The 23,057-nt window shown below is 31.9% G+C and overlaps 1 pseudogene; it reads left to right on the forward strand.

The window, feature by feature from the left end:
• The first annotated feature begins 4,909 nt into the window (after positions 1 to 4,909).
• Positions 4,910 to 23,057, forward strand: part of LOC107861272 — a 61,567-nt pseudogene continuing 43,419 nt past the window's right edge.

Below are 23,057 nucleotides of genomic sequence, written 5' to 3' on the forward strand. Positions count from 1 at the left end.
TCGTCCTTTAACTTTAAACTAAACTGGTCTTTTTTCGTTCTTTCACAAAATTCTCAAAATGTAAGATACTCCCACTTCCTCAACTCCAGTTAAAGACCTTGAACCCTAAAAATCTATTAGAATAATATCAAATCAATCATTCTAATCCTCTAAACTCTAAAATAATAGAAGACGTATCTGTAAGTCCTCAACAAGAACCTATGTCAACTCTACACACTGAATCATCTTCAGAAATCACAAAACCCCTAAATGAGTCTGTCCCCATCAAAACTTTTTCAACCATTGTAATTTCTATTGAGTCATCCATGGTAGAGGATCAAATCTTGGTTTTGGCTCACTAATCAAACTATAAATCCCTCAATATAAAGTCTCTCCTTCCTAAGAAGAACCTAAATTATCTTAAGACTCTCAAATCCCCATTTCTTTTAAAGAACCAGAAAATACAAAACTCTAAGAAATCCCTCAAGTACCTAGTTCCCCTATATCTTTTAAGTTAAATCCCATCATTGCCCAACTATTTAATAAGGAAAACCAGTGAAGAGGTCTGATCTTTCCTACAGTGAAAACTAGGTAGCTAAAAATTTACTTTTGCTTGCATATAATCAAGGAAAGCTCTGTTAGTGTAGAAGAACAAACAATAGGTGAGAGGATAATATGACAAGGATGGAAAAGTTGTGATACCTCCAAATAAGAAGAATGAGGATGATCCACCTTTGAGATGGCCTGTGAAAAAACAAAGAGGCGGTAAAATCTAAGAGAAAGTGATTGATTCTGGTGTAAAAGTTGCTAGATCCTTGTAACGCCCCGAATCTGGTACCCAAAATATTACCGGTGTTCATGACCCCGAAGGACCATAAGCTAACCCAAGACTGATATCTGTACCTGTATACTGCATAAAAGATTGTATAATGCAGAAACATAAACTGAAAGGCCATAAGGTTCAATATAGTACATAACTGAAAATATGGTATATCAATACCAAAATAACTAAAATAACTATTTGACATGCTCTAGTCTAAAAGCCTCTAAACTGTCTGAAAAAGTAGTTAGGGGAATATGTCCCCAACTAACTCCGACTACTAAAATAAACTGAAAACTTAAATAGTAATATAATCATTATGTCCTTGAAGGATAAGGACTCACAGCTGACTCTGACTACTAAACCTGGATGCTACTGATGCTCTGGAGCTCGTGCTTCTAAACCTATGGTATAAGACACCATAGCGCAAATACATCAGTACTTTGAATGTACTGGTACACAAGTGAGGTAGGTTGAATGCAAATGGTTCATATGCATGAACAATACTACCTGACTGACTAACATGAACATAAGAATTCATGCATGACTACGTAATTGTAACTGAGATCATGATAGGACTGAATACTGAGTTTTGACTACTGAGTTTATTGATATTGACATCTAAGTCACTAATGAGTAAGAAAGATTGATACTATATTACTGAATACTGAGGGACTGATACTATGTTACTGATACATGAATAACTATGTCTAACAGTTTTGATTATGAAAAACTGGTCTGGTTGGCTATATCTGATAGTCCTAAAGCTAAATACTGATAAAATGAGTTCTGATAACTGACATAACTAATAACATGAGTGACTATATCTGACAGTCCTAAATCTGATAGAACTAACTGAGTTTAGTACTATATCTAAGTAACTAAATCTGAAATCAGTCCTATCTAGTGGGTGATCTCTAAATCTGATGATATGATACTAACTGACCATAGTTGAGATCAGCCATGTCTAGTGGGTGCTCCCAGAGTCTATTTATAATGATAAGGATTTACTGTATCTGATAGTCCTAAATCTATACTACTAAGTTAAATTGATTGTATCTGACAGTCCTAATTTAGTAACTAAAACTGTGGGATGTATTCATCTAACCGACATGCCCCATACTATGCTAACTGAGGTCCAACCTATAACCCTAGTTGGAAGGGTGTCAGAACTGCACCACTAGTAATGACAACTACTATGGAGTCAGTCCTAATCTAGCGGGTGACCCCTGGGATCAGTCCTATACATTTAAATATAGTAACGGGTGTCCCTGAGTATGTCAGTCCTATCTAATGCGTGATATCTTGTATCTATGCTGGCTATATTATTCTGGAACTTAGGGATTACTTCTAGGGATCTCAGTCCTATCTAGAGGGTGAGTCCCCATCCCTAAGCTCGCTCAGTGCTGAATTTTACTCACATCTGAAAGACTCTGAACTAATTAACTAAGTTGAACTGATTAACTGAACTAAACTAATTCTAGTGGTATTGTCTAGAAAAGCTCAACTGAATTTACTGAGTTCTGTTAACTAGCAGAATGTACTGAGTTCTGAGGACTGACTGAGAGTACTGTAGTTACTGAGATTGACTGGGAATACTGAGGTTACTGAGATTACTGAGTACTGAGATCACTGAGATTACTGAGATTTCTGGATTTTCCTGAGTCACATGGATGACTGAGTTCTATGGATCATAGCTTGACTGAGAGTATCGTGAAACTATGACATGACTCAGGGCACACAACTAATATTTTGAGTACAAGTACCCCCAGGACTCGATGGAAAGAAACTGACATAGCATGACTTACTTGAACACATGACTAACATCACAATCCATAATTCATATACTGAAGCACTTCATCAAACATATGATATGCATAAACTTGTATATAATTGGGGATTTCATGATATCATACTAGTTGGGCACTTTTCCTTCATATAGGCATTTAATCAAACACATGGTAGGCATGGTACATATAAACATCATTATACACTAATTAAACATCATAATTCAACTTTAATTTCATCATCCTAGCGTTTAATCATAGGTTCACATGAATATACATCTGTACAAATCAATTCCACATAACATTAACCACCCAACATGGATTTGAATTCAATTGATCATTCTCAACATAAAAAAAAATAAACCCAACATGAGATTCAAAAAGAAATCCATAAAATTGAACTTAAAAAAGAGATTATTGGTATTCATGGAAGAAAGGAGTCCATGAATGAAAACTATGCATACCTCAAAAGCGTGAATCTTGAAGGAGGTTAACTTTTTTTTAAGGTTCTTGAATGATGACGCTTTGATTCTTGAGTTTTCTTGGAGAAGATTTTGAATCCTGTTCTTGGGTTTTGATCTTGAAAAAAATCCTAATTTTGATGTTATGTATGAATGGGGAGTTATATGCTTTGATTTGACAAGATGGAGTGTTAAATAGGGTGGAAAAAGACCCAAAAATCTTTTTAAAATAGCGTTTCAGTGTTGTTTCAGACAAAGCTGACGGTCTGAGTGACAGACCGTCACTCTGGTGACTAACCATCACTCCAACCATTATTTTTGGGCCACAAAATAGCCTTAATGCTTTATTTATAATGGCCAAAGAGATGGTCCATCACTGATTGATGGTCTATCAGCTTGCCCGTCGCTCCTGGACAGCTCAGACAGCTCTCAGTAAAATGGTCATAACATTTTACTCCGATGCCGAATTTTGGAGAAATTGGTATAGTTGGAAAGACGATTCAATTATCTATCTATTGGTGTGTGATAAGCTCAAAAATTAATTTTATAATGGGGGATATGATTATTTGAAGTTGACTATGACAATGTCCTTCTCAAGAATTCAATCTGTAAGGGATGTTTTGATTCATCTATTAGCTAGAATGTATTTGAGGACTTAATATACATATAACTTGATCATAAAACTATCAAATCACTATAATTTATTTCTCATGAGCTTGAAGCATGGTTCTACTATCGGTTGGGATTCTCAGGGTATTACATTTCTATTCAACTAGGGGATCTGAAAAAAAGTTATTAGTTGATGCTATGAAGGCTAGCAAGTGTTCTACCACTAAGATAAGAAAGCTAAAAAAAGTTGTTGTAATAGATGAAGAGAATGTTGAAGTTGTAGAAATTATAGAGGATAAGAACATTATCCTGATGATTCTGCGACAATAGAGAAAAAATATAACAAATTCATTTCTCTGGAAGGACCAGGTACTCCCTTTCAAAGTCTGATAGCCTCGTAGGAATGAAAAAGAAACATATTACTGTGAAAAAAAAAGTCTCAGAGGGAACTAGTCCCAAGTAAAGAAAAGTTATTAAAAAAGAGGGGCCAAGTAGTGATTTCAAAAGAAGAATAAAATAGGAAGAAAAGAAGGTTGAGTCAGGAGAGAAAAGGAATGAGATTTTAAAATCACAGAAAGTATTGTTTGGGAGAGTGTTTAGTCCCAGGATTCATAAGAAACCAGGCATATTAGTTAGTGGAATATGTGAAATAACAGGTATGGTTACACCTCTTGGAGGAACCAGCTCCCATAGTTTTTGAAGCAGAAGTGAGGGAATTTTATTATACAATGGAGTTCTCAGATGATGGGTTAAGCTTAACTATCAAAGTGCAAGGAAAACAAATCAAACTGGATGAAAAGTCAGCAGGGAACATCATAGATGCGCCTATAATTGAGGTGAGGTTGTTCTAAAGCAACATGATTCAACTGAGTTCATGATGAATTCTTATAAAGTAGGAGGAGCATCAATAGCTAGAGTGAGAAAGAAATTTCTCACAAGTGAGTTCCAATTAGTATTTGAATTTGTGAATAAGATTATTTTGCCTAGATCAGAGAAAAAAGCCATTGCCTTTGCTTTGATTTGTTCTTGATTAAGTGTTTGAGTAAATTTGAGCTGATAAGTCTGTCTGCTCTAATGATAGATCACATGAATAAAGTAATCATAGAGAAGGAAGGCAAACATGGGATGCCATATGGGTACTTCTTAAACAGGGTGTTTAATTAATTTGGAGTGATTGGAAACAAAGAGGACTCCTGGAATAGTCAAACAAAAGTTTAGAACTTTTGGCTGCTCAAGGGAATTTAAGTAAGAAGATGGAGGAGATGAGGATCCAATTAGCTGCAAAGGATCCTGAGATAGTGCACTTAAAGATGCAGAATCATAAGTTGTACTCAGAGGGACTTGGTGCCACAAAGGAACTTGCAGCAAAAAATGCAAAACTCCAAGTCAAAGTTGCAGAACTCACTCAGGAGGTTCAAGATCTAAATGTAGAAGTTAAAGACCTCACTAAACAATTGCTAAATGCTCATACTACAGAGAGTTCGAGAACGGAGTTGTTGTTGAAATCTTTCTCCCCTAATATCCCCTCCTCTCCGACTAAATTTCTGTCATCCCTATGTGTAATGCCCTGAGTCTACACCTCGAATGCCACACGGTGCTTATGACCCCAAAGGACCACAGGCTAACCCATGACTGGTACTTGCTATGAGTACTGAATAATAATACTGAAATAATGAAAAAATAGGCTGGAATGCCATAACGTTCATAATCCGAATACTGATAAATATAGTAATTGAAAATAATATTTGAAAAACTGAGTACTGTCTGAACTAGCCTAGTCTGAAAAGCCTCTAACTAAACTGTCTAGATGTGGATTCGATGGGACAAGCCCCCAACAAACTTTGACTACTAAAATACTGAACCTACTGAAATACTAAAATAAAAGCATATCATCGATAGATGCAGACTCACTACTGAATCGGCTGCTGGTAACTAAATCTGCCTAAGCGCGGTCAGGAACCTGAGCATTCAAACCTATGATATGAGAAATCATAGTGCAAAGAAAGAGTATGCGTCAGTACGTGGAATATACTGGTATGCTAGATGAGGTAAGGCTGAATGCAAGGGTTCATATACATGAACAATAACTGACTAAATGATATAAAATAACTGAGTAAGAGTACATGGATTACTAAAATTACTGTAAAATACTAAGTATAAAATACTGTGCATATACATACATACTGTATCTGAGCTTTTATTAAAGCTGAGTACTGATTTCTGATAACTGAGTAACTGATATCTAAAATTACTAATAACTGAATTACTGATAACTGATTGACTATGCCTAAAAGTCTTAATTTTGTAAAACTGAACTGAGTTCTGTACTAAGACTAAAACTGAAACTGTGGGAGGTAATCATCTAACCGACATGCCCCTCTCTGAACTAATTGGGGTTTAACCTATAACCCCAGCTAAAAGAGTGTCAGTATCGTGCCACGGGTAAGGACAAACTGAAGAGTCACTCTTGTCTGGCAGGTGCCCTAATGAGAATGGTGGTACCCTCAACTGGCAGGTAAAACACCTTATCAAACCTCAACTGACAGGTTGATATCTCCACTTATGTTGGCTACGTTGTTCTGGAATGCAAGGACTACTACTAAGGGTCACATCCTCTACTGGCAGGTGAGCCCCCATCCTTGGGTTTACTCGGTGTTGAATCCTACCCCCAATGGAATGATACTGCTTATTATACTGAGTTGAATTAGACTAATACTGAGTTTCACTGAGTTCTGTAACTGACTGAGTACTACTAATCGTGACATTATTGAGACTATTTTGTAACTATTGTAGCTCTAGGTAAACAACTAGATTTTTTGGAAATAGACTACCCCCAAGACGATAGCATGTAGAGTAAAGCATGGCATGATCTTGAGAGCACAACAATAGATACTTATTAACAACACATTCACCTAGGTATTTTGTCAAACACTTGAGATACATGAACTTGTACATGAATGGGAACACATAATAACATGTCATGATTTCCCTATTCAATTTACATAGGCATTTTATCAAACTCTTGGGGATCATAATTATTTCACATAAAATTAGTCAACACTTGAACATCATGGATACAATACTAACTTGTGAAATTCAAGGGTTTATCAAGATAGTCACATATTCATCACACATGCTATTCAATATTATGAAACTTGCAATTAATTCATGGATTGAAACCCAATTAATATCATGAATCATGAATACAATCAATTTCAAGCATGGAAATCATAAATGTATAAACTTATATGTTTAAATAGGTTTCTTGGACTCCATGGGTGAAAGGAAACCCAGGATGAACACCTAACATACCTGAGAAGATTAATTCTTAAAGGTTCTTGGAGGAATTCTTGAGATTTTTCTTGATTCTTGAAAAATAGGGTTTTGCCCTTTTTAGAGAGAATGATTTAATCTTGAGAGAAAGTGAGTAAATAATGATATAATAGGATATTTGGGGCATTAATCTCGTGTTTAGACTTATTAAGGCCATGCAAAAAGACCAATTTACCCCTGAAAAGTTATTAAAATTAGTCACTGAATAACCAAATTTTGGGCTTCTCCGCGACGTGTTGGCATCGTGGTGAGCCACTGGAATATGGCTGGCGCTGTTCAAAAAATGATGAATTTGAAACTGACCCTTGGCACGATGCGGCACCATCACAGAGTCTCACTGGATTTTGACAATTAGGAAAATGGCTCTTGGCGCGACGCGGTGGGATCGCGGTCCCTCACTGAAAAATAATAATTGTGAGATGAAACATTAGTGCGATGCACCATTATTGCAAAGCTTTACTGGAAACTGACGAATTTCATTTGAACTGACTCCGCGATGCGGTGCTGCACTAGATGGCATACTATTTTACTAAAATTGCTCTAACTTCCCACCCTGTTATCGGATTTGGGCAAATTTTATATCGTTGGAAAGCTGACTGAATTTCCTATGAAATGGTAAGACTTAAACCTCAAAATTCTGAGTATTTTAGAAAATTTCTATAGAGATACTCGAGTACTAAGATATAAACTGAGCTAGGGAAATACGGGGCATTACACTATGCCACTTTGTCATCTCTATGTGTCAGTTTCTAGTCCTTATTCCTAGTGTAGCTTCTGATGAATCAAAATTTTATGTTTATTTTAGTGTGATGTGATGGTACAAATCTCTCTCAATAATCAATGAATCCTTTACTTATGTTTTTTATCTATCTATTCTTTATTTTAAAGTTGTTCTTCATGTTAATGTTGCCCCAATGGCCATAAGTTAACTACCTTATGCTTACATTACTCTTGATTTACTATTATCACTTTTTAATGATGCCAAAAGGGGGAATACAGAATTCATATGGTAGGGACCAGGGACCAGGTATGTTGGATGATGTGGTTTGGTACACCTAAGTAATGTGTTAGTGTTAAGGACTAGGTACCAAGTAGGTGATAGGTTATATGTGTTGAATGAATGATGATGGCATATTGACAGGGGGAAGAATGCTCAAATAAATATTGATGAATGTGAGTATATTAATAGGGGAAATATTGAAATATAGTTTTGATGTCAACTAACAACAAGGGACCAGGTCCCTAAGTTGGCATGTTGATAGGGGGAATCATGGTGTATAATGATAGGGGGACATCACTAACAAAAATAGTGAAATATAGTTTTGATGTCAACTAACAACAAGGGACCAGGTCCCTAAGTTGGCATGTTGATAGGGGGAATCATGGTGTATAATGATAGGGGGACATCACTAACAATAACGGCAATCACTCCAATTGAATAAGGTGAATGTTTTTGATGCTCCAAAGTTCTGTGGTCATGTTTTATGGTTTATCATCATCAAAAAGGGGGAAAATTGTTATATCTTGTTTTGATGAAGATTAGCTGACAACAAGAGACCAGGTCCCTATATTTTTATGGAAACATACAATTGTCATAAGGCCTACACAGTTTTGTCGTCTAGTGTACAAACTGTGTAGGTGATCTTGTACCTTTTAGGACACCTGACCCAATCAGATTTCTACCCTAATCATTATTCCACTATAAAAGAAAAAGAATGTTTCTCAATTGGTGAGTTTTTACAAGATCAGAATATAGAAGTGAGAGAGGCAAAAACTCAACTTTGCAATATTGCTTAAGTTCTTGATGTACAGAAAGAGTGAGTGTTCTTGAGTATAGTCATGGTCTGTAACTGAATTACTTATGTTATAAGAGTAATGCTTTCTTAAGAGTTCTTAGGTAGAGTTACCTGATTTCAATATTGGTTAGAGTTAATCAGTATTGAGTTGAGTTCTTGGCAGAGTTATCAAGGTAGGTTTGTAATAGGTTATTGCAAACTGGTGGAGCCTAGAGTTAGGTTCATTGGTGTCTGTAATCAAGATTTTAATTATAGTGGACTGTTGTGTGTTGGTGAGGGCAACCGTGGTTTTTTATCTCTTGAGCAAGAAGGTTTCCATGTTAAATCTTTTTGTTCTTTAGTTTTCAGCAAAGTTTTTAGCTTTCCAATGCTTTACTGTTTAATTACCTATGACTGACTCTAAGGGGCCTGTTCCCTCAGAATGTGGTGCAACCCTTTCATTCCAACAGATCTCCTAAAAGAGGAATATTATTTATAGAAGGAAAAGAAGAATCTACCTGGTCCGTGACAACAGAAGGAACTTGAGGTTATACCTAGTTCATGACAGTAGGAGGAATAGAAGGTTGTACCTAGTCCATAGTGGTGGGTGCAGGAGGCAAAGTAGAAGTGATACATGATGGAGATGAGATACTTTGATTAGTGTCAACATTATAATCTGAATCTACAGTTGGGATTGATGCATGAACTGGGAAATAGGAATAATTAGATTTAGAAGAAGCAAAAGGAAAGATATTTTCATGATATACACTATCTATAGAAATGATGATTTTATTAGTATCAAGAATCAAAACTTCATAACCTTTCTTTCTATATGGATATCCCAAAAAAAACATGCAGTGGCCCTTGGTGCCAACGTAGACCTTTGAGAGGATAGAGTGAAAATAAAATATAGGTATCCAAAGCATTTGAGATTAGAATAGTTAGGAGTGGCCTTGGAAAGGACTTCAAAGGGTTCTTTATTGTTATTAATTTTGTAAGAAAATCTATTGATTAGATAAGTTACAGCCAAAAGACATTCACCCCAAAATCAAATAGGTAGAAATGATTGGTACAAAATGGCCCTAAATGTTTCTAGCAAATGTCTATGTTTTCTTTCAATAACACTATTTGTTGTAGAGTAGATACACATGAGGTTTGATGTTGAATTCTTTTAGAAACAAAATATTCTGAGTGTGTTGTGCCACTTTCTAACTCAAGAGCATTGTCAGATCTTACTATGGTGACCTTGGTTTAAAATTATCTTTCGACCATAGCTAAGAAAGATTTGAGTACTGTGAAAGCATTTGACTTATTGCTTAATAGAAAAGTTCATATTCCAATACTAAAATTATCCACAATAGTAAGAAAGAATTTATACCCATAATGTGTTGGTCCTTTATATGGTCCCCAAGTGTCAATATGTATTGAACTCAAAAATACTTTTTGTTGAGATGTTGCTTGTTGAAAAAGGTAGTTTGGCTTATCTTGTCATAGGACAAATCGCACATGGGGTGTCCAAATTTTGACAAGAATAGATAGAATAAAAAGGAACACTTTTCATATTATTCAAAGGCATATTCCCCAAATTGTAATGCCATAATTTCTCCTTTATTTTGGAATAAAAAACAAGGCAAAACATGAACAAAAAACTAAATTAGAATTGAAAATCCTATTATAAGAAACTAAATTAGGACCTAAACTAGGACTTGAGATTTTATTAATTTGAGCATTTGAAAGAATATCTGACTGGCTTGATTTGAGTATGTAGAGTCCTCTTTTTTCTCTACCAAATTTCAATGGGCTCTTCAGAGAAGGGCCCTGAAATATAAAATAAGAAGTAGGAGTGAATAACACATAATTGTTGAGTTGTCTGCATAATTTTTGTACAGATAAGAGATTGTACTTGAAAGAAGGTACATATAAAACATTGTGTAAGACAAGATTTGATAATGCATAGACTGTTCCTGAATGAGTTAGCCTTACTTTGTATGAATTAGGAAGATTCACCATGAGTGCTCTAGGCAAGGCCTTAAAATTTAAAAGAATTGATTTATTGTGAGTAATATGTTGAGTAGCTTCGCTATCTAATATCCATGAATTATTGTCGACGTTTACTAGGTGTGCATAAGAATTGAAAAACTTAGTTTTTACATGCAACCCTCATGTTGGCAGAAACTTGAGGAGCATTTTCACCTTATTTTACAATATTTAATTGCTAAAAAAGCTCCAATAATCGTCCCACATTTTTTTGAGTCAAGGACCTGACGTTTGAAATACTACTGCCCACCTGTTCCTCAGTAGTGTCGAAACTGTTGTTAACTTGAACTTTTTCTTGAAATTTTCTCTGCTTTGTAAATTTAAAATTAGCAGAAAATTCATGAATTATATAACATTTATTCACTGTATGGCCTGATTTCTTACAGTAAGCACAAATTAGATTATTTTGAGTATTAAACATGATGAAATAATTGAAATAAAATGATTGAAATTGAGACACACAGATGAGAATTAGAGACAATATGATTGAATCAACCTTGCTCCGATACCATGTAAGAATTGAAAGGAATTAAATGAATTGTGGAAAAGAAAAACAAAAGAATTTACGAAAAAATTTCTTTTCCTTTTTCTGATTGAGTAATAATTTTGTACAATCTCCTATGTATATATACAAGTAAGAAACGAAAGTAGAATAAAAAAGACGAACATAAATACTTAAAGACTCCTAAATAAGGTAAAGAATAACAAAGTAATACAACTTCTAAATAAGATAGGATACTAGCCTAAATAAGATAGGATATTAGCCTAAATAAGGATGCATAAAAGATTTATATATAATTTACAAAAGAAAATAAATAATATATACAGAGATTTTCTGATATGGGACACAAATAATAATTATGTACTAAACGCAGAACACTCATTTATTTGAGGTATATTTTTTGTTTTAATGTATAATATGTGTTACGTATTTTATATTCTATGTTGAGGTATTTGTAATTTTGCTTCACCATATCTAAGCAGTACGAATTAGGTATTTGTATTCTTTTTTAAATGTATTACATTTTTTGGTTTAAATGTATCTAATCAATATGCATGGTATTCTGTATTGTATTTCAATATGTGTTATATTATACGGTAGCATAAATTTGTGTTTATTGATACAAATTGAATCATTCAAATGATACATGTAAATGTTAATATGTGAATACAAATGATAAATTTGCTACATTTGCAAAATAGAGGAGGTAAAAATACAAATTAAATTATTGATACAATTAAAGTGATACAACGACTGTCCAGCTAAACAAGTACAAACATATATTTTTATACATGTAATTAGTCACAGTATTTATATTTAATATCAAATACAGTGAGTTACAACTTCATTAGCTAAAAGTTAGGTCATTCTGGATAAGTTTCCCAAAATTTAACCAATGGTCAATGGATATTGTCTAATTTTCCCCTTAAAATAATAATAAAATATTCAATGGCTTAGTGATAAAAAATAATATTTTATTTTACATTCATATTAGTCTAAATTAGGCAAGAAGTTGAATAAGGGCCAAATCTTCTCAAAAACAAATCCAAACTCCACACCCACACTATTTAATCATTAAAACTTACACGCACTCAGAGTATACACTAAGCTAATACATGTATGTCATGTATTTGAATTTAAAGTTTATGTTAGTTAATCATGATTAATTAATATATATTTTACTTGATTTAATTGCTTAATTATGATAAAAAAAAAAACATTAGTTTATTATATACATCGAGTGCGTGTAACTTTTCACCCTATCGATAATATACTACCACTTAGCAAGCGGCCATTACGAAAATATCAAAGCAACAATTGTGATCTATCAGAACGGTGAACAAACACTTTCAGATATATAATTGTGGAACTGCACCATCATAATATTTTGTGTGACTAGTACATAACTATATTAAAAGAGGATTTCATTTCTAATAAGAAATTTGTTTATTTGTAGGTGTTAGTGAATTTGTTTCCAATAAGATGGAAGAATAAGATGGGAAGTGTGGCTCCTGGAAATTGCAATAACAAAGAGGAGAAGATGAGGAAAATATCCGACAAATTTGATGTTAAGAAAGATGAACATCTAGGGATGACGGAGTTGTTAGCATGGATCATGGGTGTTGAACCCGCCGATTTGCTAAGGATTCCACATTTTCTTTCACTATATGTAGATACTTATCGCGCTTTCCTAGTTGGTTCTAAAGGCCTATGTTACACTGGTTTCACTCTCATTTACGTTGATGGTCTTTGCAACATTGATCGGGACTTCAATATCCTTGGCTTAGGAAAAGCTAATGTTAGTGCTCTATTTCAGCAGGTATACTAACGTTTGTGTTGTGTCATAAGATTTTAAGGTAAAGTAACTCAATTATATGGAGTATTATTTGGATTTGTTATCATACAAACGTTAAATGGGAGCTGACATAGGGCTTATATAGTCTTGGACTTGATATTTAGCTTTTGGGGTGTGGTGAGGATCTCTCAGGGTTGTATCAGGATTTAGGGCTCTAGCTAGCTAAAGTTTTACTAAAGCTATACTTCGGTCTCAAAAATTGGAATCATGCTTTTTGGAGCATTTGGGATATGAAATGATGCATCATGATTTCAAATCGCATGTGTAAACACTTACTTGAAATCCTATTCAAATCATGATATGGAATTTCATGTCCAAATGCAGGCTTTAAAATATACTTTTTCATTGTTACATGATGATGATTACAATAACAGTGTAAATTTTTTTAAACTATTAGTGTATTGATCTATCAAATTTTCTGTACTGCTACAGTTGCCTGTAGAGTTAAACTACTCTTAGATATTTCTCAACCGAGCAGTTACCTGTAGAGTTAAACTATTCTTAGATATTTCTCAACCGCAATATCAAATTACAAAGTGAGTCTAAAATCACAAAGACTTGTAATATGAGTAAGTACATTGCAAATTTTGCATGTGGCCTTGTTATATTATATTTTTCCAACTTTTTCTTGTTTTAGATTGCAAAGTTCTTTGTTTTTTTCAATGAAACTTTTACAGGGTGGACACTACCAAAAATTTTCATTTTGTGTAGGTTTATTGTTAATTTGTGTGAGTTTTTAACTCCCACAAAAAAGAATTGAGGCGGTTTCAGAAAATACAATAATAAGCCATGCCACGAGCAAATTTATAGCGGTTTTATAGAACCTCCACTATCAACCACCACAAAATAAATTTTTAATTTGTGGCATTTCTTAAATTAAATTTGTAGCAATTTATAACCTCCATTATATGATTTTAGATTTCTAATAACTTCAACCTTTGAGGGTTTATAACCCCCACAATATAGTCTCAATATCTTGTATAGTTTTTTTATAGGCATTTATAACCGCCACATATTGTTTTAATTTTATTTTTTTAAAACCTTTAGAATTATATTCATACATAAAAATAATTTTATTATACTATCATTTATAACATAGACTAAATAGAAACTATCAGCGTACAAAACAACACAATTAAAACATATACAACCACTTATAACATAGACTAAACTAAAAATATTTCGAATACAAAACAGTACAAATCTAAATTCATGTCACACATAATTAACAATTTCGATTTCGATAACCTAAAGTTTACAACTTCAGCTGCATAAAAATCTAATATGAAAAGACACCAAATGTTTGTCTAGTGCTTCTCCATCCACGAGTGAAGTAAGCGCATTTTTTATTTGCATCACTGGACTGAAATAATTAAATAAAATCATTAGATGAAAACTTATAAACCATTAAATACTTAAAAAACTAAATGCAGTTTGCTAATTAGTTGATTATAAGAAACCAAAATAGTTATAATCCATTACTAAATTACTCGATTCATTTCATATTACTTGATTTATGTTGACCTGACACAAGTCTCAAAAAAAAATTATTAGGAGTATTTCATTAAATTAACGTTGTTAATAATACTTTGGAATCTAAATTTGACTGATAGTATTTTATATAATTATTTAATATTGAGGATAGAAAGGAAAAAACTATAATAAAACTCGCTTAATTTTTCTGAAGTAGACAAGTAAACTAAAACATAGATTTTTATATAAAGACTAAGAAATATGAAAAAGATGAAGCAAACAACATAAAAGTTGAGGAAGGGTGGATATGGAAAGGAAGCAAACATAAGGAATATATAAACAAGAATCTGACCTTTGGAGCGGACAACGAAATAAGAAATTGTTGGTATTCAGTCTTTTCCCAATTCATTCAACTTGTGAAGTGAAAAACCTATATCAAAGATGGCATGTGAACATGAAAAAAAAAATGGTGAATACAAAACAACAGAGTTAAAAACAATGAATACAATTAACCAATATGGTCACAGCCAAGATACTATAGTCATGTATCATTGAAGAAGACCATTCATATAAAGTTCCCCATAAGTTAATAAATAACATTGTAGTAAGAAAATGAACATAAGTACATGACTGAAAGAAGAGAGTTAATTAATAAGAAAAGAGATACAAGTTGATATAGTATAACTAATCCCATGAATAAAATTACAGGCACAGACAGGGATCACTAACTAAATTCAAAAAGAGACACCAAAGAGCTTGAGAAACAATTTTTATTCTTTGTAGTAGAACCAGCTAGTAGTCTTTTTTTTTTATTTTTAAGGAGAGAGTAGTAGTCAAAAAGAGTTGTTCAGCTAATTAAAAGAGGACCTGCTTATATAGGTTGGGGGGTTGTAAACCCTTACCAAAAATAATAATGAAAGAACTGCTTTTCAAATCAAATAAACGATAATTTTATTATATCAGTGATTGAGTCAATCATGTAAAAGTTTCAGTCAGAAAATAAAAAGAAAAAGAATATTTGTGATACCATCAGCCAACAATATTTTTCATAAAATGCTCGCTCATATCAGAAGAATTTGCTCAATCAAATATCTCAAAATTACCATAAATAAGTGGGCAAATAAATATAAAGTCTATACTTATTTAAATAGGCAGAAAATCAGCCAAGGACACAACAAATCATTCCATAAATAAGAACAACGCGTTGACATACGATTAATTCATAAGAATACGAGAAAATCTCAGTTTACCAAAATTTCACACAAATTAAGCAATCAGACCAAAATCTTGTGGTTTAAAAAGGAAAGATGCATTCTATTTTAGACTGCTAAAAATAAAAGTAGAACAAAAAAATTAAAAATGAAGGGAGCATGTCCTATGGATGTATATCTAAGTTGATGGTACATTGGAGGAGTATATTACTATTTTATTGAAAAATGAAGACATCCTTCAATCAAATTGGCAAAGTTTTATTTCTCTATTTGAGCTCCTAAAAATTCAGATACTGGCAGTAGCTTTAGAGTAAGAAAGCTCATAAAAATACATATTTTATGATTTCATTCATTTGGAACAAGAGAGAGAGAAATATATCTTAAACATAACTCATAATTTAAAAAGCAGACATCTTGTGAGTACTCTTTGAACCCCATATAAATTTGCAGTAAACTTTAACATGTTTCTTTCTACTCCTACAATATTATACATATCCATAAAAATGAAAAAATTGTACTTAAGTGGCATAGCCACATGTAATGCAAGGTGTGCAATTGAACAGACTTTGTCGAAAAAATATACTATGAAAATTATACAAAGTATATATTAAGTCTTGAACACCCATTGTGATTCTAAATCTTGGATCGAAGTCGCAAATAAAAAGAAAAGAGTGCTGAGGGTACCTATATTCTCTTGTCTATCTTCATAATCAGTAAACTGATTTTTAGTTGATGCACGTTTGTACATGGAGTAAGTATCTGCAAGGCGACAAACTCTCATACTGAAAATACGATCAATCTATGTTGATGTAATAAATATTCAAATCATATATATACAACCTGCATTGCCCAAATTCATTGGTATGTATAAAAACGATTAGTAGTATGTAAATGAAGCAAAAATCCTAGATCTGATTCAATACTAAAAAAAATTTTACATATTTCAAGAATCATAACCGACAATTCAATACTCAAATAAAAATCTAATCTTTCAAATCAAAAATAAAAAAATAGAAATATAAAATCTTTTACGTTCTCAAGTGAAACTAAATTTGTTAGCATTACATATAAGCAGAGTCAGGTTCGAAGAGTTCGCCAGCTAGTAGGATGTTGCGCTGGTTTGCTGGCATCGCTGGAATGGGGAGAAAGGAGGCGACGTAGGCAGGAGTCGGGGTTTCACTGATCATAGTTGTTCATCGCCGGTGATTAGAAAGAGAAGAGCGGCGTTGGTTTGATGAAGGTATGGTGATCGTCGGTTGCATGGCATCATCGTTCGAGGGGATGGCAACAGTCTTACCAGTGACGTGGCTCACCGGAACATGGTATTCGCTGGTGGGGTGAGTGGCGACAGCTATGGCTGCTGATAGAGCAATGAGAGTAGAGAAAAAAAGTAGAATGGGTGTGCAGCTGATGGGAGAAAAATGGGGAGTTCGGATTTGGGGTATTGGTTTAAAAGGAAATAATAGAGTGCATTGATCTCAGCCATTGGATATACTTTGATCAACGCCTGAGACTGAATTAATTTAAAAATAGATAAAAAAAATTGAATTCTAATTTAGAATCAACATTTGGCTAAAATTGACATTAATTGGGTACAAAAGTGGCTAAGAATTAATGACATAGGAAAATTAAAGAAAATGAATTATTACTTTAATAATAATGACGTAATAAAATGAAGATATTAAAATAAACTACGTGTGTAAAATTGATGTTACGTAAAAATATATGATAACGTGTTTGTAAATTATGAGTGTGCATATTTACAAAAATGATTTAATAAATATTAACAAGATTATGTAAAAGAAAATGTTATATTTATATTGATAAATTGTAAAAATGATAGTAAAAGTAATAAAATAATTTGAATATTTTTTAAATTATAAATGTGACACGTCGATATCTGTTTAATACAAGAATAATATGTAAAAAAAAATATTTATATTTGAAATTAATAATTTTAATAAAATAACAGCCTAAAAGGAATATCAATCAGTCAAAATTGGGTGTCAACATTAAGTACTACCAATAATCATTACCATAACAATCATCGGTCTCTACCAACAATCACCACCGTCAATCATCATTATATATTTCTAATCATCAACATTTTTTATCACCACAATTTAACTATCACTATCAACCAACTCTCAACAGTCACCATCAAACTACAATCTTATGTTATTAGCATTCTACCACTAGCTATCGAAATGCTAAAATTAGAGAACATCTTCCTCAATCGATATATTTTATTACGATCTATTTTAAAACTAGATTAATAATGCTTCCTAAGTTGAATATTTGTATGAAATAAAAAAATGAAGGATATTGGGGGTTAAATGAAATTGTGTGTCAGATTTTATTAATGTTAGGACTGAAATAATCAGGTGTCATGCGGAAGCTAACAAAGCACACCTCGAAATACCATGATAAATGAGAAATACACCAAAAGAGACACAAGAGTTTTACGTGATTTGGTCAATCGGCCTACATCCACAAAAGAAGATGAGTAATCCACTATATAAATGAGAGTACAGACTGTCAAGAGAGACAATCTCACACAATTCACTCAGAATAAAAAAGAGGTTCACACAAGTGACACCGCAAAATTTGTGTCTCACAAAGTCCCCCCCCCCCCCCCCCCCCTCCTTCCAAACAATACTCTCAAATCCCTAAGACTACATTGTGGATGCTACCAAATTAGATGAAAGGAACCTCTATTTATAGAGTATACAATCTTTTTCTGTACGAATAAGGATAGCCAAATATGCAGAATATGTTTTCCTTTTCCTAAAGGAAAACATAATTATGGTACCAAAAGAAAAATTTAATTATGATAAGAAAGTCAGGACAAACACCAACAATTAATACATCATATACCACAATACTCTTATAATACACTCTATCAAATGATTCTTGAGAGTAACTATGACCAAAATTGAATTTTTTAGAATTGATTCTTGAGAGTAACTATGACCAAAATTGAATTTTTTAGAATTTACCTTTCATGTTGGTATATATATATACATCTTTTTATCGTACCGCGATAGTTTTTGTTTACATTTTAGTTATTCAATTATATATTATATGATTAATGTTTTCATCTATCATTTCATTCTCTTGAAAAAATGAGCCTAAATATTTAAATTGTTTGCATTTTGTCATCAAAATTTCATATAGTATCATCCCAACTGAATTTTCTCCTCTCATGTTGATTAAACTTGCAATATATTTATTCAATCTTAATTCTACTTATCCTAATTTCCTTATTCTCTAAAGTGTTTTTTATACTTCAAGCTTTTAGTCGATACACACTGTTAACAAATTGTAAAAAATGATGAAATTCATCGATTTTTCAATAATCTTTTTTAAAAAAGTGATCGACATGAATAAAATTAATAGACATCTGTCGGTTATATATATTTGTTACAAAGATGCACAAAAATTCTAAAAAAAAACAAAGAGTTTTGTTTTAGTTTGATGCTCTTTGATTTTGAAGTACAAAATTGTAGTTGAAGAATATAGATAAAAAGCACAAATGTATTTAATGAAAAAATGTGTGGTTTAGTGGTAGAATTGTTTAATATTGTGGTATGGATTTGATTTCAAATTGCTACACTTTTAATATATTCCTGAAAAATCGAGGAACTCCGACGATTTTATAAAATTGATCGGCATCCGTCAATTTTAACCAAAATGATCTATCATTTTTCTTAAATCGAATGCACCATTTTACGACGTTATTGAGCCCATCAATTTTAGTAAAAAGTGAAAAAAATTGTTAATCTTCGACCTGCTTTTAGTAGTGACCTATATTGTGGGGATAATTAACCACCACAAATTATGGCAAACCTCACAATTTGATACAATTAGTGGAGGTTATTACAAGACTCTACAATAAAACCATCACAAGAAATTTATATTACGGGGTTAAGATAAATGCTACAAAATAATCTTGTAGTAGGGATTTTTGAAAGCTCCGCAAATAAACCTCCATAATTAACCTTATTTTTTGTAGTGTAGATCAGTTCTGCTGGGAAGGATGGAAACCCAGCGAAACAAGTGGTACAAGTACCTCATCTACTATTAATACTATTGCTTTTTAGGCCACCATGTAGACTCAATTCACAAATTATTTTTTACTAACACAAAAGCTCTAGTCTCTATTTCTACTATGCTAAGACTTTAAGGGGTCGTTTGGTACAAAGAGAAGTTATCTATGGATTAATAATACATGGATTAGCAATATAAGAATTAGTAATGCAGGGATTAGTAATAAAAGGATTATTTTTTATCAAGTGTTTGATTTATTGTATTAAAAACTAGATATATCCTGTATTTTAAAACTCAACAAAATCTTTTTTACAATTATACCCTTAAATTTTTATGAGATTTTCTACTTTATTTAACTAGTCAAGTTGCTCATTCTTTGCGCAATCTTAAAAAAGTTAAAATATGAATAATAATTCTCATTCCGCTTAGTTGATCATTTATTTCTTTAAAAAAATGAGTTTATTTAATCAAGAAAAATTTAAAACAAACAAATAATTGTCATATTATAGAGAAATAATTTTAAAAAAATGTAAAGCACACTATGTAAGAATATCACGGATTGTTGATAGTATAATTTTAGATTTTCAAATTATATATTTATTTGACAATAATTTTTTCTATTTAAATTAATCCTTCTGTAAATTGAACAATTACAAAATAGCATAAATGTAGTTCACATTCGAAACTATCAACCAACATAAGGGAGTAATGATATTTAAGCACTTGATCCAAATACGCAAAGTAAAAAAAAAAGTTGGCAAATTAAAAGGTAACATAACAACCAAATTTATAGTGATTAAATTTAAAATGAAACTTAAAGAAAAATTTAATAAAAAGAATTGAGGAGTAGTTGAGTCATTTAATTCTTTTATCCATGTATTATTAAGCCATGGATAAGTAATCCCATAGTTTCTTAGGGATAAGCTAATACACTCTATGGTGTATTAGCTATCCATGTATTAGGTGGGATTAAATTTAAATTGGGCAACCAAACATTGTACATAGGTGGATTAACTTTTAATCCATGGATTATTTTATTTAATACGGCCTACCAAACGAGTCCTAAGTTCTTTATAATATTTTTACCGTCCTTGTTTATAACTATCAGAATCAAAGGTGAACTCAGGATTTGAGCTTGACGGGTGCACCTTTATATTTAAATATAATAATTGATAGTGCCAAAATTCGACATATAGTTCTTTGAAAACTTAATATTATTAAATATCATTAATTTGGTTTAATATGACAAAAAAGTGTTATTCACCGTACTTGAATTCGATGCACTTTTATATTTTCAACAATAATAGAGAGTTTTTTAAAAATAGAAAATCTGAGAGATTTGTTTGCTAAATGATTGCTACGAGAAAACGTTGGATTTAAGCCTATTTCAAACTTTAAATTGCTAATTTTTAAATAGAAAATAAGTCAATAATTAAAAAATAAAAGTAAAATAAACATTATATAATATAAAATAGGGGGAATTTACCTTTTGAAATTGGAGGAGAGCTTGTATTTTTGTAATAAACTTAAAAATACATAAATAATGTGTGTGTCAATGTTGTCTGGGAGAGAGAGCAACATTCAAATTGTACTTGGAAAAAGGAGCTATAAAACATTTATAGTTGGGTGGGAACCCAAGTCCTCCACCCAAAAAGGTGATTTTATGCTACAAGTTCAACCACTACACCAACACAATCAATTGTTTTTGAGGATGCACAACATATATTTAGTTAAATTCACTGGTATATATACAGATATATAACCTATATATATAGAGTTTTTCTCGAGGCTAGCGGATTCACGTGCACTCTCTACTCTATACATAGGTCCGCCTCTGATCAGAATGTCGTAAAAGGAGTGAAGTCAAAAGGAAAGTGCAATGGACCTGATCTTGAATTGGCTGCTAGGCTTGAAGTGGAAATATTGAACACAAATCTAGGGGTGAAGTGGGATGATGTTGCCGGACTAACTGAAGCAAAGAGGATTCTAAAGGAAGCAGTTGTACTCCCACTGTTGATGCCTGAGTATTTCCAGGTACTGCAACTAGTTGATTTTGAATATTAGCACACTAATGAACGCTTGGTACGATGGAAGTAAAAAAAAAATTTCAGCATTTTCCTTATAACTATCTTAACTTTCAACTTCGTATCAACCACTCCAACTAACATATTTAGACATTATTATTTAATCTTACTTGTAAAAAAATCCATCAAGATATTTCGTAATTTGCTAGTTTCATTATTGTTGATACTAGAACATAGTATGTGCGTTGCACGTGTATCAAGCGTTTTCTAAGAATAAACATATTAATTGCACAAGTGTTATTTTATTAAATACCAAAAAAAATTAGAAAACAATAAATTTTTCAAGATAAAAAAGTGCAGTTGATTAAAAAGGCATTTTGTCATTATACTTACTTATTTCCTACTTCTAAAATAAGGTTATTTTAACGAAAAGTTATTTTTATTCTTAGGATTCTATATATTTTTACTTTACGTAAAATGTAATTATAATGAGATGATTTATAATAATAGAAAACATATAATTTAATTTAGAACATAAATCGTAACAATTAATATTTTTAACTTTGTACTCATTTAAAATAATTTATATAAATTGATAAATAGTGAGTAAAATTTATACAAAACTTTAAAATGTTATGTATATAATAAAGGGCAAAATTCAGAAATAACATACTTATCCCTTTAATTATGAGTTTTATAGCAACAGTTTTATAATTACATAATATAACAAGTTGTATTTTGTATTTTTGCAAACTGTTGCTACAAAAATACAAATATATATGATTTTTACTGCCCTTATGATCGATATGTATTTTGTATTTTTGCAAACTGTTGCTACAAAAATACAAATACATACAAATACAAATGCTACAAAATGTAATTTGATAAAAATGTTGCTATTTTTTGTAATTTAATACTTAAGTATGCTACTTTATGTATTTTTTCCTATAATAAATTTGCATATTGAAGAGTAAAATGGTAAATTATGGCCCAAACCCAAAAAGGCCCAATAATTTTTAAAATACAAAAAAAAATGAATTACGAAAATAAACAAATATTAGTATTTGTTTTTGTCTGAACTCCATAAGCTTCTTTTTCTTCTCATGAAATTATCTCTTTACTCAAACATTTCCTCTCTATT

This window comes from Capsicum annuum, chromosome 1, assembly GCF_002878395.1.
Source record: "Capsicum annuum cultivar UCD-10X-F1 chromosome 1, UCD10Xv1.1, whole genome shotgun sequence".
NCBI classification, from domain to species: domain Eukaryota; kingdom Viridiplantae; phylum Streptophyta; class Magnoliopsida; order Solanales; family Solanaceae; genus Capsicum; species Capsicum annuum.